General features: G+C 35.2%; 2 pseudogenes across 2 annotated transcripts in view; one reads left to right on the top strand and one right to left on the bottom strand.

The window, feature by feature from the left end:
- LOC306647162 (cyclin-dependent kinase 17-like) overlaps window positions 1-27709 on the top strand; it is a 1195982-nt pseudogene that overhangs the window by 297514 nt on the left and 870759 nt on the right. The window lies entirely within an intron of this gene.
- LOC306646462 overlaps window positions 1406-27709 on the bottom strand; it is a 64554-nt pseudogene continuing 38250 nt past the window's right edge. Inside the window, exons 2-5 of the transcript XR_013766934.1 lie at window positions 21348-21474; window positions 12535-14052; window positions 9375-9435; window positions 1406-2142 (exon numbers count right to left, since the gene is read on the bottom strand). The product of XR_013766934.1 is annotated as an uncharacterized misc_RNA (transcript). The remainder of the gene's footprint in view (window positions 2143-9374; window positions 9436-12534; window positions 14053-21347; window positions 21475-27709) is intronic.

Below are 27709 nucleotides of genomic sequence, written 5' to 3'. Positions count from 1 at the left end.
GCATTTCTGTCTACTCACGTACAGCAAAGGGTTAGAACCTGTATAAATATATGATATCAGAAATATGCTACTTTATAAATGTATTTCAAGGAATTTTACCATTTCCTTTATCTTTGCAGGGACAAGAGGGAAAGAAACGTGGGGGCATGGTTGTAGTATTTAAGGAAGAGCTGAATACAATAATGACTCTTCATGGTGGCAACAACTCCATAATGCATGACCATGGCTCTCATCTATTTTATAATTCATGTTAGATCAAGCAGTTAGTTCCTTGTATGGTTATCAATTAACAAACCATATACTCTTCAAAGTACAAAGATCAATAGGTGTAGAACACCAAACACTAAAAGGAATTCCCTCCTTCCAATGTTTTTTAATATCATGATATTTCACCAGTGGAAGTCTAATAACATTTAAATAAGCAATCTCATGGCTAAGAAAGAACTACAGTTGTTATGGGTATTATTCCACAGTTAGGATATATATTACATTTTAAATTAACCCCAGCACAAAATATGCTTGCACAATTATGCTATAAATGATAGCAATGATGATGCTAGAGAGAAGATTATCTTTAGTTCAAGAAGGGGGGGAATCAACAAGCAGAAAGCAGACACAGTTGGTCATTTTCTGATGAGGAAAGGTAAATTTTAAACATAGAAATATAAAAAGAGAACTACTCCCTTATTTCCCCATGGTGGAAATAATATGAAACATTTATTCGATATGTTGAACAACAACAGAGTTAAGTAATCCAAATCCACTGGGACATAAAAAAAAAATCCCTCAACACACTGTAAGATTTAAATGCAACCTGCATGAAGGTGCATGTCATATAAAATAGTAAGACTGCTGCTGCCTTACCAAGTACTTCCAGTCCCTACCCAGGTTTAGAGTGAAATACTGGTGGTTCCAATAATTTTATTGAAATAAATCACTTAAAAATATTTTAAAAGAAATTAAAATGCCTCAGTAACCATATATTCAACTGCAATTTTATCTATGTAAATGAGATTTACTTCTCACTAGTAAGTATTTCACTAACACTAGGGCAATGTATTTTCCATACTTAGTATCTGCCTTGCCCAATATCAAAGAAAAAATTCAAAATGATTAGTAAAGAAAAATGTAGGAAGTAACACCCCCTTTTGTTTTACATATTTTTAAGGATTAAAAAGTGTTTAAAGTTTGTAATTCCTAGTAGGAAAACATTATCTGAATGAATACCCTAAAGGCAAACCATTGTAAAATGCTTCAATTGCATTTGCTGCAGAGGGGTAAAGATTATATTCAAAGCACCCCAGCTCTCCTGATGAGGTCAGAGGTACACTGGTTTGTATTATTGTGACATCCATTAAATGATCTAGGTTGCTTTTCCTTCAGCAAGGGTTTTGTCAGGTGAGCATTATGCTTGACCTCCAAATTTGGCTGACAATTTACTGATAAGATTCATAACCTTCAGGTTGCTTTGATATTTTGACATATTTGCTGGGTTCTGGGCCACATCCTGGAAAGCCACCATAACTTCTGGATCCTGCATGGCTGCAAGAACCTCTGGATCACTAAGAATTTTATTGAGCCCAGGCATCCCTGCCATTCCAGGCATGCCCCTCCCACTCTAGGCATTCCTCCAGGAAAATTACCAGGCATTCCCCCAGGAAAGCCACCTGGAAAAGAACCAAACTGAGGTCCTGTTTGCCATCTGGCTTCCTCCCTCTGGGCTCTCTCATGCTCTTCTCGAACCTTCTTAACCCTTTCAATTCTTTCTTTGATCTCTCACTCTTCACGTTTTCGCTCATATTTTCTCCAATGTTCAGCAATTTTCTGGGCCCTTGGTTGAACTTCTTTCAGCATTGCACTAGCATCATCATCATAATCCAGTTTACAGGCAAGGGCAAGATCATGGGCTGTTTCTTCCCAGTGGCCCAGAAGTCTGTGTGCTTTCCCTCACCACTTATAAGCTGAGCTGAATCAGGATTTATTTCAATGGCTCTGTCACAGTCTCGAATGGCAGCATTTGGCATCTGTAACTTGATAAAGGCACTGGCTCTCTTGGCATATAGAATGGCCAAGCAAGGTTTTAGCTTGATAGCATCTGTGAACAAGTCAATGGCTTTCTGTAGCTCACCAGAAGCTTGGATCCTGCTTACACATTTTCAGGAAGACCGGGAGCTCACTCACTTTGTGGGGATCCATGGTGGTGAAGAGGCAGGCGGAGGTGGCTGTGGCCTGTTCCCAGGCCCAGGCCCTGGCTCAGCATGACCCTGCAGAAGGGGGCGGATGCCGAACAGACTAGAACCTCCCGAGCCGCTGGCTCCTCCCCCCAATGGCCTCGTGACCCCGGGTGCTTCACTGGCCCAGATTTTCTTAAACCAAATCAGATCATAGCACTCCACCTGGAAGAATCCAAAACTGTTTCTCACAAAACAGAGCCAGGTAACCATGGCCCTGCTCCTCTTTCCTGGGACACCTTCCTACTAGCAATGCAGCCACTCTGGCTTCCATTCAGGCCTTGGAATTCACCAGACTCCTGACAACCTTAGGACCAAATGGTTGCCAAATGTTTAGCCCCATCTCTTTGTGTCACTGGGTCCTCTTTCAAATTTTGGTATAAATATTTTATCCTTAGACAGGGCTTCTCTGATCATTTGATTTCATTTATATATGTGTTTTGCTCATGTTTCCCATTGTACTTTTATCAGACTGTGAATTTAGTGAGAACAGGAACCTTGTGGAATGTGACATAAAGGAGGCATCTGACAAATACCTGTTGAAGGAAGGACTGCCTTTTCTTCACTCCAAAGAACTCAGGCCAGAAGATGAACCAATGAAATGACTCAGTGTAGTATAATGATGACCAGCTAAAGGCAAAAGGAAAGTAAGAGAGCTGACTTCAGGCCATGGATGTTGTGAAAAGGCAATGCACTGAATATTACTTCTGTATTATTTAATGCAGAATTATTTATTTCAGAATGGACAAATCATTGAGTCAAAGCCTCATAGTTTCTGGAGCAAGAGAAGAGTTATAAATGGGAATGGCTACAAGTGGGAACAGGGTTTTCTTTCAGAATAAAGAAAAATTTCTGATAGACAGTGGTGTATGTGCACAACAGTTTGGATGTACTAATCACCTAGAAGTGGAACAGAAAACTTCACAAATCAATTTCATGCTGGTAAGATCAAACCTCAATAAAGTTGTTATTTTAAAAAAGCACATGCCCTTCAACAAATGAATGGATAAAGAAAACCTGGTATATATACTATTCGGCCATAAAGAAGAATAATATTATGGAATTTGCAAATAAATGGATGGAAATGGAGAATATCATGCTAAGTGAAATAAGAAAAGTCCAAAACACCACAGGCCAAATGTTTTCCCTGATAAATGGAGAATGATATACAATGGGGGTGAAGAATGAGAGAAGAATCAGGAAACTTTAGAATATGTAGAAGGAAAAGAGAGGGAGAGGACACAAAAAATGGTGAAATGAGGCAGGCATTACCTTTGTACTTGTATGATTTTACAAATGGTATAAATCTACATTGTGTACAACTATAGAAATGAAATGATGTACACAATTTGTTTAAAAGGAATCAAAATGCTGTCTGTAAAAAATTAAAAGCAAAATAAAAAAATTAAAAAGTATGTAAGATGAACTGCTGTGAGGCAGTTATAGCCCACTCAGTAGAACACAAGTCCTAAAGAGTGATTCCATTTTATTGATTTTTTTTCTGCAGAACCTACTACAGAGGTGAGACTTACACACTGAATAAAGACCATCTTTGAAGCAAATACTCAAACCATTATATCTAGTTAGCCTTTGGTCACTCTGATTACAGGAAAGCATGAGACCTCATGAGACATAATTTCCCAGATAAAAAATTTGGTAATTCACAAAAGACTCTCAAATTTGTGCCATTATTTGATAATTATGCACACATACACTAGTTCTATGTGGTGGGCAGTCCAGCTCACTATCTCTGAACTTCACAAAGGGAGAAAAGAAGCTTCCTAGAACTTAGCAGTCTGCACTGGAACCTGACTGCAAAAGGCATCACAACACCAGAGGCCTGGCACAGACTGCCCTCTGACACATAGCCACTTGTATCAAGTGGAGAGGAATCGTGTCACAAGCATTCTCAAAAATGACCAGAAAGTTCCCATTCAAAGTCTGAGGTTCATCCCAAGATCCACCTTTAACATGTAATTTGGCTTTAATTCACCTAATCATTTTCTTTCCTTATCCAGTTATCCACAACATCTGTTTGATAAAACTTCCTCTGCTTTCCTCCATAGTGTGCCATATAGAATGAGAGTAGTCCTGCGGAAAAGTAAGAAAAGTGTTTGACTGCACATCATTTGAATGGGTTGCATGTCTCCCAATCCTGCTTCCAGTTTCCATTCTCCAAAGGAACTGCCAACCCATTCAGTCCTTACCAGCACATTAAACACAAAGATACACAATGGAATATTATTCAGTCACAAAGAAGAATAATATTATGGCATTTGCAAAGAAATAGATGGAATTGGAGGCTATTGTGCTAAGTAAAATAAGCCAATACCAAAAATCCAAAGGCCAAATATTTTCCCTGATAACTGGATGATGATATATAATGGGGGTGGGGGAATGGGGTGAGAGAAGAATGGAGAAACTTTAGATTATACAGATGAAAATGAGAAGGAGGATGGGGGTTATGAAAATGGTGGAATGAGAAACACATCATTGCCCTATGTGAATGTACGATGACACAAGTGGTATGAATCTACATCGTGCACAACCATAGAAACAAAAATATATACCCCATTGTGTACAATGAATCAAAATGCAGGCTCCAAAAATTAAAAAAAATAATTAAAAGATATGTTCATGTTAGACAGTTGTAATACTGCTGTGTACTCACTTTACATGTAAAAAATATAATCCCCAAAACATTAAGTTAGAATTTTCTAAAATCAGAAGAAGATTGAGGAGAATCTCTGGATCTCAAGGTCACTTTTCTCACTCTAACCCAGTATTCTCTCCAAACATATTCAGATTGCACACACTTCCATTCACTCTGTGACAGTAATGTGCCTCATCCACTTTCAAGAACTGTACATCTGTGGGCACCCATCCTATACATGAATGGCCAAATACATCAGCTGTTGCATTCATCTTTGAGTGGCCTACCTTTTGTCTTTAACACACTTCTCCCTGCCCATGCCCAAATGACTTCCTTTTTTCTTTCATTTTTTTCTTTTCTTTCTTTTTTTCTTTTTTTTTTTTTTTTTTGTGGTGCTAGGGATCAAACTCAGGGCCCTGTGCTTGTAAGGCAAGCACTTTACCAACTGAGCTATCTCCCCAGCCTGATTTCCTTTTTTCAATCTACAAGCTTCTGGCAGACCTGACCAAGAAGAATTCAAATGCCTGGCATGAGGTACACATCACCTTGAGCTCAAACTATAGCTTTCTCTTGGGTTCCTTTTCCAGGGATGAGAGAATAGCCTCACCTCACATTCCTTATGTATGAGAATGAAACTTTGGTGACCAATATTTCTCCCCAAACACCTGGGAAAACAAGAGATATAATCAGATCACCATGATGAGCACTCTTTTAAGTGCCAGTACAGACTGAATCCCAGTGATCTTTAGGTCTTCCTTAGATGTGACAGGCATCATGAAGCATTATCAGAAGCTATGCCTACGGGCCAAGGCTAGGTCTGGATTCAACCACATAGTCTTCCAAAATCTTCCCAGCTCCCTCTTACAAGATGTTCCTTGCCAGGACCAAAACACATTTGCCTTTTAGGGAGTTGTTTTAAGAGTTAAGTTTCATAGATTACATGAGCATACTTAGCTACTTCTTAAATGAGTGAGTGAACAAATGATGAAATGACCTGTATCTGACACTGAAAGTCCAACAAAGAAACTGATAAAAGTCACTCATTTTTGACTAGGTAATGAACTGCACATGACATGCACAGTTGTGATGCCTCCCTCATTACCCAAGCAATATTAGAATGACTTGAGTTTTCCAAGAACATTGTCACCATTGGAGAAGGAAAGGGGAGTGCCAATGGGGCACAGTTTGTAACAGTTTTCAGAGGTAGGTAGGACTAAGCAAATACTGAAAATTTATTTTGCAAAACCTACCTAAAGACAGTTCTGAAGGAGATAAGGAGCAGGTGACTGAATATTAATGTATGCTCATGTGTCTAATTAGAGTGTAATCAGCAGAGGTAGGCATGGAAATAATAATGTCAACATCATGTTTACTTTACAGGTAAAAGTATGTTTCCCCACATAAGAGTTTATTCAACAAACAAATGCTGGCAGTCATTACTCCAAGGACTTATGAGAGCAACTACTACTAACTTCATTTGAGGTATCCCATTATCTCAACTTTGTTTAGCATAGTAATCTGACTTGCCCAAGGTAACAAAGCCACTATCTCAGGGTTGAGAATGATGTCTTCGGTCCAGTGTACTTTATCCAACACCATCTTTACAGAAGTCATATGCTATCTTATTTATTTATTTATTAATTCAAGAAATACTTATCTACTCATCTGATAAATATTCACTGCTTAGTATGAGCAAACACTATGGTTAAGTTGTTGAGCCATTTCTTTGCCTCCAGGGATTACAGTTAGTACAATTAACCCAGGATTGCAATGAGTATAAATAGATAAGGCAGCAATAAAGAAGCATTATTTTACAATATGTAATATAAGCACTTAAAATGCTTCTTGCTTATGACTGTTGCCATTTCAAAACATTACATGGACACAAATTTAAGAGTTCAAAAAGAGAAATGTATGATTCAACTAACACATTCCAGGATTGCTAACTTCAGAATTTATTGCTCATTAAACCTCTAATTTAATTATCCTAGTTTAAATTAAAGCATTTAGTAGAGTTGGTGAAATGCAATTATGAGCAACTGACTTAATATACATAATAGGTTAATATTTCTTAAGATATGCCTTATTGTCACTAGATCTGTGCATGTAAAACAAAGTGACATTTTATTTCAAGTGAAAAATTGGTACACAGAATATTAAACTGTTGCCATTAAACACTACATTGTCAACTAAAATGTAACCCAATCATTTTTAGAGTTTACCATTCTATGGCTATTCAATTTGCACAGAAACAATTCCTGACCTGACACACACCTTCAACAGAAGCAGAGCTTCAGTTGACTGCAGACACAAAGAGAAGATACTAAAGATCTCAGTCACTTCAACTCCACCAGTGAATGATGCAGAACTCAATCTTAACCATTAATCTACTGCTAAGCATGGCCTTGACCTGGTCAAACACTGCCTGTGAGACAGATTTTCTCCTGCCTCCTGACAATGTCTAAAAAAATATGAAATTCTTATAATAATCTTGGACACTGAGGCTTTCACTATGCACTGTGGGATTCTATGTAAAGCACTGGAGAGGCAACTGAGTTAGCAGGCTGAACACTGTTTTTTGAACCAGCTGACAACGCATTAGAAGAAATGCCAGAGGTTTAGAATGTAAATAGTCAAACTGACCTGTGAAATAAAGTATAGAATAAGGAGTGAAATGAAAGAAAAATAACAGAAAGGAAAGATCACCTCAATAAAGAATTAGAAATTGTGAAAAATTACCAAGCATAAATCCTTGAAAGGAAGGAATCAATAAACCAAATTACACATTCAATAGAAAGCATCACCAACAGCCTACACCACTTGGAAATTGAAACCTCAAACAAAGAAGACAAAATATATAGCCTTAAAAATAAAGTCAACCATACAGAGATGAGAAGAAACCATGAACAGAACTTCTAAGAAATATGGGATAACATGAAAATACCAAATTTAAGATTTATCAGACTAGACAAAGGCATGGAGATAAAAACCTAAGGAATACACAATCTTTCAATGATGTCATAGATAATTTCCCAAATCTAAATAATGATAGGGGAAATCAAATACAAGAGACTTACAGAACCACAAGTGGACACAATTACAATTACAACAGATCCACACAAAAGCAATTTATGAGAATAACTGATATACAGAATAAAGATAGAACTTTAAACTCTGTGAGAGAAACGTAACAAATTACATATAGGGAAAAACCAATTTTGATTTCAGATGATTTTTCAATCCAGACACTCAAAGACACTCAAACACTGAAGGTGAAGGTTTGGGAAAACACATATCATTTACATGGCCTTCATAAACAAGCTGGGGTTTCCATCCTCATATCCAATCAAGTGGTCATCAAGCCAAACTTAGAAGAGATAAAGAAGGACATTTCATACTACTTAAGGAAATCATACATCATGAAAACATAACAATCCTAAGTATATATTCTCCCAAAAAGAAGCATATACATACAAACTCTTCTCAAATTCAGGAATCAAGTAGAATACAAAACAATAATACTCACCTTAATACACCTTTCTTTCTACTGGATAGATCTTCCAAACAAAAACTAAGCAATGTAACCATAGAATTAAATAATACAACCAATAATTTATACTTAACAGACATATATAGAATATTTCGTTCATCATCAAGTAAATTCACAATCTTCTCAGCAGCACATGCATTATTTTCTATAACAGACCATATGTCACAAAACAAAGCAACAATTAGCCAATACAAAAAATAAAAATACTACCCTGTATTCTATCAGATCATAACCGAATGAAACTAGAAATCAATAATAAAATAAAAATAAAACAACTCTAACACCTGGAACCTAAATAACAAATGGACTGCAATAGAAATCAGGGAGAAAATTAAAATTGTACTTAGAGGTAAGTGACAACACCTATGAAAAATATCAAAATGTCTGGGACACTTTGAAGACAGGCCTAAAATTAAAGATAACTGCATTGAGCTCATTTATTGAAAGAATTATAGGTCAACAAATATATTAGCTAACTTTACATATCAAATCACTAGAAAAAGAAGAACAGATCAACACCAAAATAGTAGAAGACAGGAAGTAATTAAAACCAGATCTGAAATCAATGAAATTGACACACACACAAAAAAAAAAAAAAAAAAATTGAAAAGATTGAGAAAATTAAACATTGGTTCTCTGAGAACATAAATTGATAAACCCTTAGCTGCATATTGAAGTGGAAAAGAGAGAAAACCCAAATTACTAAAATTCATGATGTAAAGGGATTATCATGATGGACACTACTGAAGTACATAAGAAAATAAAATTATTTTGAAAATGTATACTTCAATGAAATAGAAAATCTTGAAGACCTTGAAAAATTTCTACAGATAAAGTACCCAAACTGAATGAAAAGGACATGAACAATGTAAAAAGACCAATAAAAATAATAAAATTGAAGAAACTATCAAAAGTCTACCAACCAAGTGAAGGCACGTACCAGAGATGGATTTTCACATGACTTCCACAATGCCTTCGAAGAAGAATTAACACCAATACTCCTAAAATTATACCATTAAATAGAAAAGAAGAGAACCCTTCCTAACTCATTCTATGAGTCTCATGTTGATACAAAAAAAAAGACAAAGTCACATGAATGAGTGAAAACTTCAGATCAATGTCCCTGTTGAACCAGACCCAAAAATTCTTTAAAAATTTCTGTCAAAGCATATACAAAAACACATTAAAAAGATGGTGCACCACAATCCAATGGGTTTCTTGCCAGAGATGCAAGTTTAGTTCAACATTTGGAAATCAATAAAGATAATTTATTCCATCAAGAGACTTAAAGAAGAGAATCATATGATCATCTCAAAAAATGGAGAAAATACATTAAACAAAATGCAGATTCATTCATATCTAAAACACTGGAAGAACAAGGGATAGTAGGAATGTAGCTCAACATTGTGAAAGTCTTCTATGTTATGCTGAAGGATAACATCATTCTAAATAGAGAAAAAAATGAAGCCTTTCCCATAAAAACTGGAAAAGAACATGAATGCCCTCTTCCACAAATTCTTTTTGACATAGTCCTTGAAATTCTAGCCAGAGCAACTGGAAAAATGAGAGGAATTAAAGAGATATGAATAGGACAATAAGAATTTAACATATCATTATTTACTAAAGACAATCCCACATTTAGAAGACCCAAAAGCTCCATCAGAAAATTTCTACACCTAGTAAAGAAATTCAGAAAAATAGCAGGATATAAAATCAAATGCATTTCTATACATCAGTGAAGGTGCAGAGACAAACTCAATAAATAGGATTTTCTCATATTAAATTAACACACCAAAAACATACATTGAAAAAGAGAAAGTCCACTAAAGAATGGTGCTGGGGAAAATGGAAATTCATATGTAGCAAAATGAAATCAAAGTCTATCTCTAACCCTGTGGAAAAATCAACTCAAAGGTGAGTAAAGATGTAGGCACTACAACAAAGATCCTACAATTAATAAAAGAAAAATTTGGACCAAATATGCACACAATCAGCTTAGAAATTGACCTCCTTAACAAGTATCCAAAAGAACAAGAAGTGAAATCAAGGAACCATAAATGGGATGGACTCAAAATAAAAATCTTCTCAGCAAAGGAAACAATCTGTAATGTGAAGAGAGTGCCTAGAGAATGGAAGAAAATCTTTACCATATACACATTAGATAAAGTGATAATCTGCAGGATATATAAAGGACTCAAAACACTGAACACCAAAAATAACCCAATCAATAAACTGGAAAATGAACTGAACCAACAATTCACAGATGAAAAATTACAAATGATCAACTAACATAAAAATTGCTCATCATTTCTAGCAATTAGAGAAATGCAGCTCAAAACTACTTGCAGATTTCATCCCACTCCTATTACACCGAGAATTTATAAAAAATAAAACATAAAAAATGTTTCATTGAGGATGTGTGGAAAAAATGTACACTCATACATTGCTACTTGTTCTACAATTTGATATAACCATTCTGGAAATTTTATTAAGATTTCTCAGAAAAGTCAGAATGAAACTACAATTTGACCCAGGTATCCCACTCACTGGTTTACACACAAAGGATTTAAAACCAGCATACTACAGTGACTCAGCCACATCATTGTTTATAGCAGCTCAGTTCACAATAACTAAACTAGGGAACCAGCCTAGATGCCCTTCAACATATGCATGGATAAATGAAATGTAGTATATGCAGACAATGGAATGTCATTCAGACTTAAAGAAAAAGGAAATTATGGAATTTTCTAGTAAATACATGGATGTAGAGAATACAACAATAAGTGAAATGAGTCAAACCCAAAAAACTAAAGGCCAAATGTTTCCTCTGGCAGCCAAATGCTGATCCACAATGGGGGAAATTGGAATAAAGAGTCTTTGGATTATGCATAAGGTAGTGAGGGGAAAGGAATCAATGTGAGGAGGATGACAGTGAAATGATCTGGAAATCATTACCCTGAATACATGTGTGATTACATTACCTTTGTGTCTGCAATATTTGCAGTCTGTGGAAGGAGAATCTGTACTCCATTTGTGTACAATTTGTCTGAATGTATTCTACTGTCACATATAACTAATTGGAAACAATTACAAATAATTTTTGACAAATAAATGTTTGCCACACTTTTTATTTGTTGGACTTCTTTTCTGTATGATTTCTCTGCTACTGAGGAATGTGTACTTTTCCATTAAAAGCTTCATCACATTTTTCCATTTGTACTGCTTCTTTTTAGTGTGATTTCCCTGGTGGTGAATTAGTCATGCTTTTTTATTTAAAGTTTTGCCACAATCTGAACATTCCTAAGGCTTATCACCAATATGACTTCCCTGATGTCGAATAAGGTTTGATTTTACATTAAAAACTTTGCCACATTCTTTACATTGGTAGGGCTTTTCTCCAGTATGAATTTTCTGATGGTAAAAAAGGTATGATTTGTCATTAAAAGCTTTGTTGCATATTGTACATTTGAAGGGTTTCTCTCCTGTATGAATTCTGTGGTGTTTAGTAAGGTGTGTTCTTTGATAGAAAGCTTTGCCACATTCTTTACATTGGTAGAGCTTCTCTCCAGTATGAATTCTCTGGTGATTAGTAAGGCCTGATCTTCCATAGAAAGCTTTGCCACATTCCTTACATTGGTAGGGCTTCTCTCCAGTATGAATTCTCTGGTGTTGATTAAGGCATGTTCTTCGATAGAAAGCTTTGCCACATTCTTTACATTGGTAGGGCTTCTCTCCAGTATGAATTATCTGGTGTTGATTAAGGCATGTTCTTTGATAAAAAGCTTTGCCACATTCTTTACACTGGTAGGGCTTCTCTCCAGTATGAATTCTCTGGTGATTAGTAAGGCCTGATTTTCGATAGAAAGCTTTGTCACATTCTTTACATTGGTAGGGCTTCTCTCCAGTATGAATTCTCTGGTGTTGATTAAGGCATGTTCTTCGATAGAAAGCTTTGCCACATTCTTTACATTGGTAGGGTTTCTCTCCAGTATGAATTATCTGGTGTTGATTAAGGCATATTCTTTGATAAAAAGCTTTGCCACATTCTTTACATTGGTAGGGCTTCTCTCCTGTATGAATTCTCTGGTGATTAACAAGGCCTGATCTTCGATAGAAAGCTTTGCTACATTCTTTACATTGGTAGGGCTTCTCTCCAGTATGAATTCTCTGGTGTTGATTAAGACATGTTCTTCGATAGAAAGCTTTGCCACATTCTTTACATTTGTAGGGTTTCTCGCCAGTATGAATTATCTCGTGTTGATTAAGGCATATTCTTTGATAAAAAGCTTTGCCACATTCTTTACATTGGTAGGGCTTCTCTCCAGTATGAATTCTCTGGTGATTAGTAAGGCCTGATCTTCGATAGAAAGCTTTGTCACATTCTTTACATTGGTAGGGCTTCTCTCCAGTATGAATTCTCTGATGTTGATTAAGGCATGTTCTTTGATAGAAAACTTTGCCACATTCTTTACATTTGTAGGGTTTCTCGCCAGTATGAATTCTCTGGTGATGGCTAAGGTCTGATTCTTCCTTAAAGACTTTGTTGCATACTGCGCATTCATATGGCTCCTCACCTGTATGAATTTTTTGATGGCAAATAAGGTGTGATTTTGTACTAAAAGCTTTGCCACATTGTTTACATTGGTAGGACTGCTCTCCAATATGAATTCTCTGATGGCAAATAAGATGCCACTTGACATTAAAAGCTTTGTTGCATGTTGTGCATTTGAAGGACTTCTCTACTGTATGAGTTCTGTGGTGTTGACTAAGGTGTGATCTTCGACAGAAAGCTTTGCCACATTCTTTACATTTGTAGGGCTTCTCTCCAGTATGAATTCCCTGGTGGTGACTAAGGTCTGATTTTCCCTTAAAGGCTTTGTTGCAGGCTGTATATTTGTAAGACTTCTCTCCTGAAAGGATTCCTTGATGACAAATAAGGTTTGATTTTACATTAAAAGATTTGCCACATTCTTTACATTGGTAGGGCTTTTCTCCAGTATGAATTCTCTGATGGTAAATAAGGTATGATTTGTCATTAAAAGCTTTTTTGCATGTTGTACATTTGAAGGGCTTCTCTCCTGTATGAGTTCTGTGGTGTTTAGTAAGGTTTGATCTTTGATAGAAAGTTTTGCCACATTCTTTACATTGGTAGGGCTTCTCTCCAGCATGAATTCTCTGGTGTTTAGTAAGGTATGATCTTTGATAGAAAGCTTTGCCACATTGTTTACATTTGTAGTGTTTCTCTCCAGTGTGAATTCTCTGTTGTTGAGTAAGGAATGATCTTTGACAGAAAGCTTTGCCACATTGTGTCCATTGGTCATGTTTCTCTCCAGTATCAATTCTCTGACAGCAGATAAGGTCTGATTTTTTATTAAAAGTTTTGTTGCATGCTGTACATTTGTAAGACTTCTCTCCTGTTTGAATTCTATGATGGTGAATGAGGCATGGTTTTTGATAATATAATTTCTGATGTTCACTCTCACTTAATGTTCTCCATATTTTCCTGTGTTGTAAATGGTCAAGGTCACAATTTCCATATTTTCCATTAGTCGCTTTTTGAAATATATATCTTATGCCCTGGTCTGGTGAAAATTCTTTGGTATTATGAGACGTCAATGCTGAAATAAATTAAAGTTTAAAAAATTAATTAGTAGAGTGGGATGAATATATTTTGTATATATAACAGGAAATTATAACAGAGTAAGCAATGTCAGGACATCAGCAGTGTAGCAGACTAGTAAACTGAGGCCATCATTACTTCAGAAACATGTTACATAAAAATTTACAGTCACAAATATGTTGTAAAAATCACATAAATTATTGTAGAGCACACAATATCAAAGATGACTATATTTCTACAGAGAGCAATGAATTATAGGGAAGGAATGTATAGTACTTCTATCAACCAAACTCTTTCCTCCTTTCTTATATAGCATTGTGCAATTAGCAAAAAAATCCTACAAGCTGTGTTCACTCTTGGTAGAATAAGGGAAATATGAAACATACACCAACATTTCTGGCTTCTTTGAAGACTGTGTGAAAGCTGGTTTCTGTCTCCCAAGACACAGGAATCTGGAACTAGCCGGTAGATTTTGGATGCTAATATAATGGATATTCAATGAGTTTTAAGAGGGTAAGAAATCTTAAGAAATATGAACAAATTTTTAAACAGAAAAATATGTGTGTCCAGAAGATTCTACATGAAAACAAACTTGAGAGAAAATAAAACCCTTGCACACCCTATGTCAACATTTCTTAGATGAAGCCAACACATGAAAATGAATACTGATAAATTGCATTTTTAATATCTGTGTTATTTCCTGATTTGTTTCTTTGAAAAACTCAACTTTGTGTATTTACTAATTATATCACTGTATTTTAATATATTTTTACAAGGTGATATGACACATGTAATATTAATAGCACAAATATCATTTTGTATAATTATCAGCTTTGTTCTTACAAATATTTGCAATATACAAAAGTTACGAATATTTATTCTACTAGTATTTATCAAGAATATGTTACATAATAGTCACCATGTGGTACAACAAAACTCTTGACCATGTTTTGTCCATTGTAATAAAAATTTGTACGCTTTGGGTAACACTATGCCAACACTCCACAAAACACAGTACCTGGTGACCACATTTATACTCTCTGAATTTCTAACTTTCATATGTGAATCAGATGCTCCTGCAAGTGACTTTCTCTGTATGCTCCATTTCACATAAGGTAGAATGTTGCATAATAACCCATATCACTTTAAATGACACTACATTTTATTTTATAGCAAAATACTAATAGTATGTAAATACCATGGTTTTACTCATATAAACATTGATGGGCATACAGATTTATTCTATAAGTTGAATACTGAGAACCATGCTTACACTGAATTCAAATACTGTACATACATTTTCAATATGCTGAATTAATTTCTGATGGATACAAATTTTGTACTGGCATTTCTGGATCTTGAGGTCATTTTACAATTATTTATTTTTTTATATGTTGTGCTGGGGATTAAGCCAAAGTGTGCTATACAACTCAACTCCAACACAAGCACTTAAAAATTATTTGAGACATGTCATTTCTTACTTTCTGTGACCTGCCTCAAACTTGAAATCTTTTTGAATGTTTTCCCAATTTGCTGGGACTTCAAGCATGTAGCTTGAAACTGTACTTGACTATTTTTAATTGATTTCAAAACTTCCACATATTTCATAAAATCTCTATAATCTACTGTTGACTGTTTTTCAAATGTACAAAACAATTAAAAATAGTACCACACAAAAAGATAAAGTAAATGAGGTATTAATCAAAGTAATAAATGAAAACATTACAAATTGAACATTAGATTAGTGAGTTATGAATTGCCCAAAGAAAGCTAAATAACCATTTAAAGGAAGTATAGTGAGCTAAATTCAGAGAAAAATTGTTGACATAAATAAGCAGAAATTTTGTATGTGAAGAATTCCTTAAGGGAATGTGTGTGAGAGAGGCAGGCATGGTGAACAAATCTGTAATCCTAGCAACATGAGGGAGGTTAAACATGTAGGACCATGAGCTCAAAGCCAGTCTTAGCAACTTAGTGAGATCCTGTGAAAAATAAAAAACTATAGAATATATATAAAGGGAAAGGGGAATAAAAATATATAAAGGGAAGTGTGAGAGGAATCAAAGCATGCCCCTATGAAATGCAGTGAAACAAGTGTTAAAATATTAAGCAAATTAGTAAAAAAAAAATATAAGAAATATAGAATATGACTTACAAGGTAGGAGTAGTGAGTTCTTCAATTTTAAAATTGTATTAGATTATTAATGCATTATAATAAAGCAAATCAAAACATCTTAGCTAGCAAAATTAAATCTAAAAGAAGGAACTGCCAAGTCAGTTCTGGTAGAGAGAGAGTAGCAAGGAATGGAGCATGACCAACTCTGAGGAACCTTCTATAGCCCTCCAGTCTCAGGCTGCTGGGTAAGATAGAGGACCCAGGGAAAGGGTGCAGCCTCTGGCCTACAGATATCCAGAATTACTGCAGTGACTGCTGTAGTTGACCAAGGCTGTGAAAGACTGAGAGACCTCCCTGCATAACCTGATGGTGGCATTGATCTTTCAAATCCCAGACCCAGGAATCCTTGGCTGTAAATTCTCCTGCCCCAATCATGTCCAAAGTTGTACTGAGAAAATGGCACAATTGGAAGGTATTTGAAGAATGGTGGTCAAACAAAAGTGCCAATTCCAGCAGGGGGGGTGAAAGGATGACAGAAAGTTGGGCCAATCAGCACTAACAAGGGTCCTCCATGTCTACTCTGTGCAGGCTCCATTAGATGGGACCTCCTCCAGAGAAGGCAAACAAAAGTTAATTCATTCCAGAAGGTAAGCAAAACTGTGGAACCTGATGGATGGAACAGTGAGCACCTTTGGACAGTTATTCTACCAAAGAGAGACCCTGCATTTGTCAAACTATTTGACCAATTTGAAATGCCCAACATTCATCAGAAAGATTTACTGGGCATTTGTTGACCTGTGTATATATTATGAAACTGCTACTCTCAATTTATCCCCACCAACCATTTAAAACTTTAGCTACATCTGTACATTCTAAATTTTAAACAGGTTGCTGATATAGGTTACTTATAATGTTACAAAAATACTCATTTGTTTTAAAAAGTCAGAATTATCTTCTGGAAGTGACATTGAAAGGAAGTTGTTAGACCACCTCTAGGAATGACATTATCTATGTTTATTCAGGGGGTTAGAGGACATGCAGAAGACTTTAACCTTGAGAAGGGAGGGTCCTGGGCCAGACTGGTTATGTGTAAATTACATTTTTTATATTTTAACCATTGTTTGGTGTATGCATTTTACTCCTCATTCCTGTATATACAGTTGACAATGCTATGTAATTTTTTAGAAATATTGACTTTTTAGATATTGTAATGTTCCAAGTGTAAGTGGTAAAATATAACACAGTTTGTAAATTACTTTATTTTGAACATTTCTAAGAAATGTTTTGAGGAAGACAACAACAAAACACCTGTTGATTAATAAGCATTGCATTCTGGTTCTCTAGAGCACCATGCTAGTGTGCTTAATAAGAGGCAAAAGTCACCATTGATCCAATGTCAGTGGGTTTTGTTTTACTTTGCTTAGTATATAGTGTATAAAAAGGACAAACAATCTGTAATCTACATCTAGTTTTTCTAGATGTTAATGAAGTTGCCACTGTATGTCAAAAGTAGAATTAGTAAACAAATTTTGTATGTTTTGTGATAAAATTCCTAGGAAGAATTTTCTTCTTAAAATTGGATCATTATAGCACACTCAGTGAAGGATCAGAATGCTCATATTTTAAAGTCATTTTCAAATTAGAAGTACTGTTATATGTGTGCAGTTTCTTCAAGACTGTCATGCACATAGTGGACAAATTGAGTTTTTAACTGAAACATCTAGTCTGTATAGATATGTAAAAGTGTCTGATGAACGTTAAATGTACAGAAAATAAGAAATCACTACATAAGGCTGAATGTTCTCTCTGATATGTGGATGTTAACAAACAATAAGGTGGGGTACACAGAATAAAATTTCAATGAATTAGATAAAGAAAATTAAGGAAAGGAAGTAGAGATTGGTATAATAATAATAATAGAATGAATCAGACATAAATTTTCTATGTTTATATACAAGTACACGAGCAGTGTAGCTCCACATTGCATACAACAACAAACATGGAAAGTTTTATTCCATGTATGTACATGTGTCAAAATACATACTACCATAATGCATATCTAAAAAGAATAACAATTTTAAAAAAGAAAAATAATAAATCTAAAAGAAATACAAATAATGTAATCTATAGGGAACTCTAAATCTAAGGAAACATGTAGAATGAAAGGAAAGAAGAGTAGAGTGTTATATAAAAACATGTCCAAAAGAAAGTTGGGATGGCCAAATTGTGATGTAGAAAACAGATTAAAGCAAGAAGTTATCTGAGATAAAATATATTTTAATTAAAATAACTTTGAAAATAGGCAAATTAGAATATTCTATGAAGATAAAAAAGCCTTCCCTAGAATACTGCAAAAAGAATAGATATAGTTTCAAATCACACCATATATCTAAGACATAAAAAGTTAAGATTGACAGAAGTAAATAAAAAATAGAAAGCAACACTTGTATACTAGGAGACACCAATGTGCACTTGCTGTAAATGAAAAGTCAAACAAAATGGTAATTAAAAAATTGAAGACTTTGATAATAATGTAAACAATTTTGACTTATATACCAATTGTTTTCAAAAGAAGTGGAATATCAAAGTGGATCAACAAACAGGAAATTAATAAACCAAAGGCTAATAGGTATAAAATATTAAAATTATTTTCTGATCATCAGAGAATAATGTTAGAAATAAAAAGTGGACAGGATGTTCACACATATGTGGCAATTGATTGAACGATCTTGAACATAATCTTTTTCCATAACTGGAAGATTAAATTAAAAGACCTTTGGGGGGAAGGGAAAAAAATAACAGAATGAATCAAACAACATAGTCCTATGTAATTTATGATGTTTAATTAAAAAAAATAAAAGCAAAAGTGTAAAGTAAAAAAAAAAAAAAAAAAAGACCTTTGTACTTCTCAAAGTTATCTGGAGACTCCATGTAAAATCTCTCAAACTCCCACTGAAATTTTTTGCAGAGACAAAAAAAAACCTATTCTAGAAATTTTATGGAATCTCAAAATTTTCTGGATATTCAAAATAGAAACAAAATTGGGAGAAGGTTGTCTCATAATTTTAAAACATTAAAAACTGTAAAATTTAATTGGTGAGAGTGACATCAATTGACAGACAAACATAGAGAATTTTGAGTGTAATATGGCTTCACATACACAGCAAATTAAGATATTTAAACACCAAATTTTATTACAGCTTTAATCAACACAGGTACTATGAGGAAGAAAACCAAATAACCCTTGAAATGATTGGATGGAGCCATTTGGAATAAAAAAAACTACAGAATATTTTTCTTTTTCTTTTTCTTTTCTTTTTTTTTTTTGTGGTGCTGGGGATTTGAACCCAGGGCCTTGTGCTTGCAAGGCAAGCACTCTCCCAGCTGAGCTATATCCCCAGCCCTACAGAATATTTGTCAAGTTAAAAAGTAATAAATTTTTGCAAAATCTGTATTCAGAATAAATCTTCAGTACATTATGTTAACTGAAATATGTCACTATCACAAAGAAAATTATGAGAGAACTCTACTTATATATGACAACTAAAAGAAATAAACAAACATGCAAAAAACCATTCGAACAGAAATTAGAGTAAGATTAGTGATAGAAGACAGAAATGAGCACTTTTTGCATGGAAATATATTTATTGATTTTTGAGATGTAAGCATTCTACAGATATAATATGTGATAATTTGAAATAATATTGCTGAACAGTATGCATGATATGGTGAAATGCTATTTTGTGGTTTCAATCACAATTAAAATTACAAAAATGACATAAAAATAAAAAGAATTGTAAAATATTTGAAAGGTACCTTTAAAATTCTGTGCTCTTTATCCTATAAATAAGAATAAATTCATGAATATGTATATAAGATAAGATATATTATATTATATATATAATCCAGAATTACTATTGTAATTCTGAGGCAAGGAGGCACAAATTTCAATGCCATTCTCAATAACTTTGTGAGAACCACTCTGCAATATAAATAGAAAGGGGCTGGGTATGTAGTCCATTACTAGAGTATCCCTGGATTCTATCCCTATTACATTCACATATAAAAAATTACATTACTATGTACATTTAGAGGATAAAAAAATTAATCTGGATAAAATACAAATTCATTTAAAAAGCATGTAAATTTTTATTGTCAATAGAAACAAGAATCATGCATACCTTAATGTCAACTTCAATTTCAATCATGCATAACTTAATTTCAATTTCAACTTAATTTCAATTTCCTAATTTGTGAAGTAATGGAAATTGTCATATATTCATAAAATATTGAAAAAATAAAAGTGTTATCTGAAGAAAGGAACACCTTATACAACATGAAATGTAGGTTATAAAATGAAAGAATAAAGGAAAAAAACATAGATATATTATTTACAAATGCTTTCATATAACTACAATTTACAACTATTACTACATACCACAAAAGACCATTTATTGTAAATCTTGTCTTTCTTTTCACAGAAAATTCATAATAAGTATTTATTTATAAAGAGCGCATGTAAGTGAGTTTTAATTAATAAATATATGAATAATAATAAACTGCTTTTGGATATTAATTTCTTAAAATGGCTTGACCTAGAATTCACCAAAAATGTGCCTGTTATCACCTGGAGACCCACAAATAACAGAAAATCTTTTAGATCATGCTAAATCGCACTATCAAAGGGGAGTTTGGGTGGTTAATTTAAATGAACTTGGACACCACTGTAGAGAAACAGAAGATGTTTAAAAACTTGAAAACATGATAAACATAGGGCAGTACATATTCAATAATAACAGGAGAAATAAATCTAAGTTTCTAAAAAATCTTATCTGCTAGGTAACTTCTCCATCTACATTTGGAGTTTGGCTTCCTCCTTGAACTTTGGGCCTCTCAACTGTGTCTTCTAATATGTGTAGGCCACAATATTTTATATCACTCAATTTCTTTCAGTATCACTTTTCTAAAGTGAAGCATATATAATATACCAAGAAAGGGAGAGGTTAAAGACTAAAAGAACTGTCATTAACATTTTATTTATACAAAAAATATAATTTTTCTTGAATGCACAAATCTTAAACACATTCTTATAGAGAAATTCCCAGAAGATATTCATCAAGGGAAGAAAATTAAATAATTATATTTAATTAAAAATTGTGAAGGGAAGTTATGCTTACCCAGGAAGACCAAGTTTCTGTAATTCTCTAACATCACATTTCTATATAAGTTTTTTTGAGCTGGTTGAAGGCATTTCCACTCCTCTTCAGTGAAATCAATGGCCACATCCCTGAAGGCCAACAGTTCCTGAAATAAGAATAGGTAAATAAATATTAGAGAAAAGAAGGGGGCAGCCTAAATTTCATCTGATGGTAGTTCCAGAACGTGGATTGACTGGCAGAGGCTCTCAATGCATCAGGCCTAGGAATGCCCAGAGAACCTCTGTGGAAGAGGCAATTGTTTACCTTTAGCCTGCAGACTGACTGCAAACTGCCAGGGTATCACCAGTTGCTTGCTGTTTCCTGGAAATCCACTGCAACAGTACCCACAGGTTGGGTTACATGTGGCTCCCACAATTCTGAGATAATAGCCATCACCTGCAGGATCTGTGGAGGGACTGACCAAGCCCTACATACAGGGCACCTCAGACTAATCAACTGTACCCTGCCACAGGGATCCCAAGACCAATTGACCACAACCCACCTCTGGGAAGCCTAAACCAGACAGACCACACACTGTTCCAGGATCCATTCCCAACCAACCACACCCTGCCTCCAGGACTCCGGCCAACCATGCCCATGCCCTGAGCTGCAGCTCCCCATTTATCAACATACTCATAAGCCAGTGTAGCCATCTTGGATTATTCTGGAAATGGAAGATCCCATTTTTTTTTTATTGTAAACAAATGGGATACATGTTGTTTCTCTGTTTGTACATAGCGTAAAGGCATACCATTTGTGTAATCATAAATTTACATAATGTTGTTTGATTCATTCTGTTATTTTTTCCCTTCCCCCCACCCCTCCCACCCCTCTTTACCCTCTATACAGTACTTCCTTCCTCCATACTTGCCCCCCTCCCTAACCCTAACTCTAACCCTAACACTAACCCTTCCCTCCCCCCCATTATGTGTCATCCTCCACTTATTAGCGATATCATTCGTCCTTTGGCTTTTTGAGATTGGCTTATCTCACTTAGCATGATATTCTCCAATTTCATCCATTTGCCTGCAAATGCTATAATTTTATCATTCTTTATGGCTGAGTAATATTCCATTGTATATATACACCACAGTTTCTTTATCCACTCATCAACTTAAGGGCATCTAGGTTGGTTCCACAGTCTGGCTATTGTGAATTAAGCAGCTATGAACATTGATGTGGCTGTGTCTCTGTAGTATGCTGATTTTAAGTCCTTTGGGTATAGACCAAGGAGTGGGAGAGCTGGGTCAAATGGCGGGTCCATTCCAAGTTTTCTAAGGAATCTCCACACTGCTTTCCAGAGTGGCTGCACTAATTTGCAGCCCCACCAGCATTGTATGAGTGTACCTTTCTCCCCACATCCTCCCCAACACCTGTTGCTGCTCGTATTCTTGATAATCGCCATTCTAATTGGGGTGAAATGGAATCTTAGAGTGGTTTTGATTTGCATTTCTCTTATTACTAGAGATGTTGAACATTTTTCCATATGTTTGTTGATTGCTTGTAGATCTCCTTCTGTGAAGTGTCTATTCATTTCCTTAGCCCATATGTCGACTGGATTATTTGAATTCTTGGAGTAAAATTTTTTGAGTTCTTTATAGATTCTGGAGATTAGTGCTCTATCTGAAGTATGATTGGCAAAGATATTCTCCCATTCTGTAGGCTCTTTCTTCGCATTGCTGATAGTTTCCTTTGCTGAGAGAAAGCTTTTTAGTTTGAATCTATCCCAGTGGTTGATTCTAGCTTTCATTTCTTGTGCTATGGGAGTCCTGTTAAGGAAGTCTGATCCTAGACCAACAAGGTGAAGATTTGGATCTACTTTTTCTTCTATAATCTGCAGGGTCTCTGGTCTGATTCCGAGGTCCTTAATCCATTCTGAGTTTAGTTTCGTGCATGGTGAGAAATATGGGTTTAGTTTCATTCTGTTGCATATGGATTTCCAATTCTCCCAGCACCATTTGTTGAAGAGGCTATCTTTTCTCCATTGCATATTTTTGGCCCCTTTGTCTAGTATGAGAAAATTGTATTTATTTGGGTTTGTGTCCGTGTCCTCTATTCTGTACCATTGATCTACCTTTCTATTTTGGTACCAATACCATGCCGTTTTTGTTACTATTGCTTTGTAGTAGAGTTGAAGATCTGGTATTGCAATACCCCCTGTTTCACTCTTCCTCCTAAGAATTGCTTTAGCTATTCTGGGTTTCTTATTCTTCCAGATGAATTTCATAATTGCTTTCTCTATTTCTGTAAGGTACATCATTGGGATTTTAATTGGAATTGCATTGAATTTGTATAGCACTTTAGGTAGTATGGCCATTTTGACAATATTAATTCTTCCTATCCAAGAACATGGAAGATCTTTCCATCTTCTAAGGTGTTCTTTAATTTCTTTCTTTAGTGTTGTATAGTTCTCATTGTAGAGGTCTTTCACCTCTTTTGTGAGAATGAACCCAAATATTTTATTTTTTTCGAAGTTATTGTAAATGGGGTAGTTTTCCTAATTTCTCTTTCTGAAGATTCATCACTTATGTATAAAAATGCGTTGGATTTATGGGCATTGATCTTGTAACCTGCTACTTTACTGAATTCACTGATGAGTTCTAAGAGTTTTCTGGTGGAATTTCCAGGTTCCTCTAAATATATAATCATGTCATCAGCGAACAGGGATAGTTTGAGTTCTTCTTTACCAATTCATATCCCTTTAATCTCTTTGGTTTGTCTAATTCCTCTGGCCAGAGTCTCAAGAACGATGTTGAATAGAAGTGGTGAAAGAGGGCATCCCTGCCTTGTTCCAGTTTTTAGGGGGAATGCTTTCAGTTTTTCACCATTTAGAATGATATTAGCCATGGGCTTAGCATAAATGGCCTTTACAATGTTAAGGAATGTTCCCACTATCCCTATTTTTTCTAGTGTTTTGAGCATGAAGGGGTGCTGTATTTTATCAAATGCTTTTTCTGCATCTATTGAAATAACCATGTGATTCTTGACTTTAAGTCTATTAATATGGTGAATTACGTTTATTGATTTCCTGATGTTGAACCAGCCTTGCATCCCTGGGATGAAACCAACTTGATCATGGTGCACTATCTTTTTAATATGTTTTTGTATGCGATTTGCTAAAATTTTGTTGAGAATTTTTGCATTGATGTTCATTAAGGATATTGGTCTGAAATTTTCTTTCCTTGATGAGTCTCTGTCTGGTTTAGGTATCAGGGTGATATTGGCTTCATACAATGAGTTTGGGAGGGTTCCCTCCTCTTCTATTTTATGGAATACTTTGAGAAGTATTGGAATGAGCTCTTTTTTAAAGGTTTTGTAGAACTCGGCTGAGAACCCATCTGGTCCCGGACTTTTCTTTGTTGGTAGGCTTTTGATGACTTCTTCTATTTCAGTACTTGAAATTGGTCTATTTAAATTGTTTATGTCCTCCTCGTTCAGTTTAGGCAATTCATATATCTCTAGAAACCTGTTGATGCCTTCAAAATTTTCTATTTTGTTGGAGTATAGATTTTCAAAATAGCTTCTAATTATGTTTTGTATTTCAATCCTGTCTGTTGTGATATTTCCTTGTTCATTCCGAATTTTAGTGATTTGGGTTTTCTCTCGTCTTCTCTTTGTTAGTGTGGCTAAAGGTTCATCAATTTTGTTTATTTTTTCGAAGAACCAACTATTTATTTTGTCAATTTTTTGTATTGTTTCTTTTGTTTCAATTTCATTGATTTCAGCTCTGAGTTTAACTATTTCCTGTCTTCTACTACTTTTGGTGCTGGTCTGTTCTTCTTTTTCTAGGGCTTTGAGCTGTAGTGTTAGGTCATTTATTTGTTGAGTTTTACTTCTTTTATTAAATGCGCTCCATGAAATAAATTTCCCTCTAAGTACTGCTTTCATAGTGTCCCAGAGATTTTGATATGATGTTTCTTTGTTCTCATTTACCTCTAAGAATTTTTTAATTTCCTTCCTAATATCTTCTGTTATCCATTCATCATATAATAGCATATTGTTTAATCTCCAGATGTTGGAATAGTTTCTGTGTTTTACTCTTTCATTTATTTCTAACTTCAATCCATTATGATCTGATAGAATACATGCTAGTGTCTCTATCTTCTTGTATTTGCTAACATTAGCTTTGTGGCATAATATATGGTCTATTTTAGAGAAGGATCCATGTGCTGCTGAGAAGAAAGTGTATTCGCTCTTGGTTGGATGGTATATTCTATAAATGTCCGTTAAGTCTAAATTATTGATTGTGTTATTGAGATCTATGGTTTCTTTGTTCAATTTTTGTCTGGAAGATCTGTCCAGTGGTGAGAGAGGCGTGTTAAAATCACCTAGTATTATTGTGTTATGGTCTATTTGGTTTCTGAAATTGAGAAGGATTTGTTTGACATACATGGATGAGCCACTGTTTGGGGCATAGATGTTTATGATTGTTATATCTTGCTGATTTATGCTTCCCTTAAGCAGTATGAAATGACCTTCTTTATCCCTTCTGACTAACTTTGGCTTGAAGTCCACATTATCGGAAATGAGGATGGATACTCCAGCTTTTTTGCTGAGTCCATGTGCATGGTATGTTTTTCCCCATCCTTTCACCTTTAGTCTATGGGTATCTTTTTCTATGAGGTGAGTCTCTTGCAGGCAACATATTGTTGGATCTTTCTTTTTAATCCAATCTGTCAGTCTATGTCTTTTGATTGAGGAATTCAGGCCATCAACATTCACGGTTATTATAGAGATATGATTTGGTTTCCCGGTCATTTGGTTCATTTTTTAAATTTTATTTATTTATTTGTTTGACACAACTTGTTTCCTCCTTTATTTGACAATTCCTTTAGGATAATTCCTCCCTTTGCTGATTTCCTTCTTTGTTTCTCATCTCTTCCTCATGGAATATTTTGCTGAGAATGTTCTGTAATGCTGGCTTTCTTTTTGTAAATTCTTTTAGCTTTTGTTTATCATGGAAGGATTTTATTTCATCGTCAAATTTGAAGGTAAGTTTTGCTGGGTATAAGATTCTTGGTTGGCATCCATTTTCTTTCAGGGCTTGAAAAATGTTGTTTCAGGCCCTTCTAGCTTTTAGGGTCTGGATTGAAAAGTCTGCTGATATCCGTGTTGGTTTCCCCCTGAATGTAATTTGGTTCTTTTCTCTCACAGCCTTTAAAATTCTGTCTTTATTTTGTATGTTCGGTATTTTCATTATAATGTGCCTTGGTGTGGGTCTGTTGTAATTTTGTGTATTTGGAGTCCTATAAGCCTGTTGAACTTGATTTTCCATTTCATTCTTCAGATTTGGGAAATTTTCTGATATTATTTCATTGAATAGGTTGTTCATTCCTTTGGCTTGTTTCTCTAGGCCTTCCTCAATCCCAATAATTCTTAAATTTGGCCTTTTCATGATATCCCATAGTTCTTGTAGATTCTGTTCATGATTTCTTACCATCTTCTCTGTTTGTTCAACTTTGTTTTCAAGGTTAAATATTTTGTCTTCAATGTCTGAGGTTTTGTCTTCCAGGTGTTCTATTCTATTGGATATGCTTTCTATGGAGTTCTTAATTTGGTTTATTGTTTCCTTCATGTCAAGGATTTCTGTTTGTTTTTTTTTCAATATCTCTAACTCTTTATTGAAATGATCTTTTGCTTCCTGTATTTGCTCTTTTAACTGTCGATTGGTGCGATCAATCAATGCTTGCATTTGCTCTTTCATCTCATCATTCAGTGCGTGCATTTGCTCTTTCATCTCATCGTTTTCTTCTCTGATCATTTTAATTATGTACATTCTGAACTCCTTTTCTGTCATTTCTTCTGCCATTCTGTCACTGGGTTTTATTGATGTAACATCTAGATTTGTTTGCAGCATTTTCTTTCCTTGTTTTCTCATATTGTTCAGGTATCAGAGGACCGCTGAGATATTGCAGATTTCCTCTATTGACTTACAATGGCCCTGAAGATTTCTATATATATCCCCCCTTAGCCTTCAGTAGGCTGAAGTCTTGGAGGAAGTTGATAATGCGGTGCTCCACAAGGAAGCTGCCTCTCTAGGAGTGGTGGCCTTCAGGTGGGGTATAATCCCTGCTAGTGGGCAGAGGTGCCTCCACTTGTTGACCAATGGTCATCCAAAGGGGACCTAGGCTGTGGGCTGAGGCAAGGCCTGTTTGGGCCTGTCTCTGGTTTTACCGTCCTTGTGGGGAAACCTCACCCAGCAGGGAAGACTCACCCGGTGGGGAGGTGTCGCTGGTCAGTTCCCTCCTAGAGGTTCCCCTCAATTTACAGCTACCACCTGGGCTGGGCTGCCTTCCTCTGCAAAGTTCCCAGGGGCCCGGCCCTACCTCCTGGGCCTGGGA

The sequence above is a fragment of the Sciurus vulgaris genome (genome assembly GCF_902686455.1).
Source record: "Sciurus vulgaris genome assembly, chromosome: 16".
In the NCBI taxonomy this organism is placed as follows: domain Eukaryota; kingdom Metazoa; phylum Chordata; class Mammalia; order Rodentia; family Sciuridae; genus Sciurus; species Sciurus vulgaris.
This window is presented reverse-complemented; position numbering and strand designations above follow the sequence as displayed.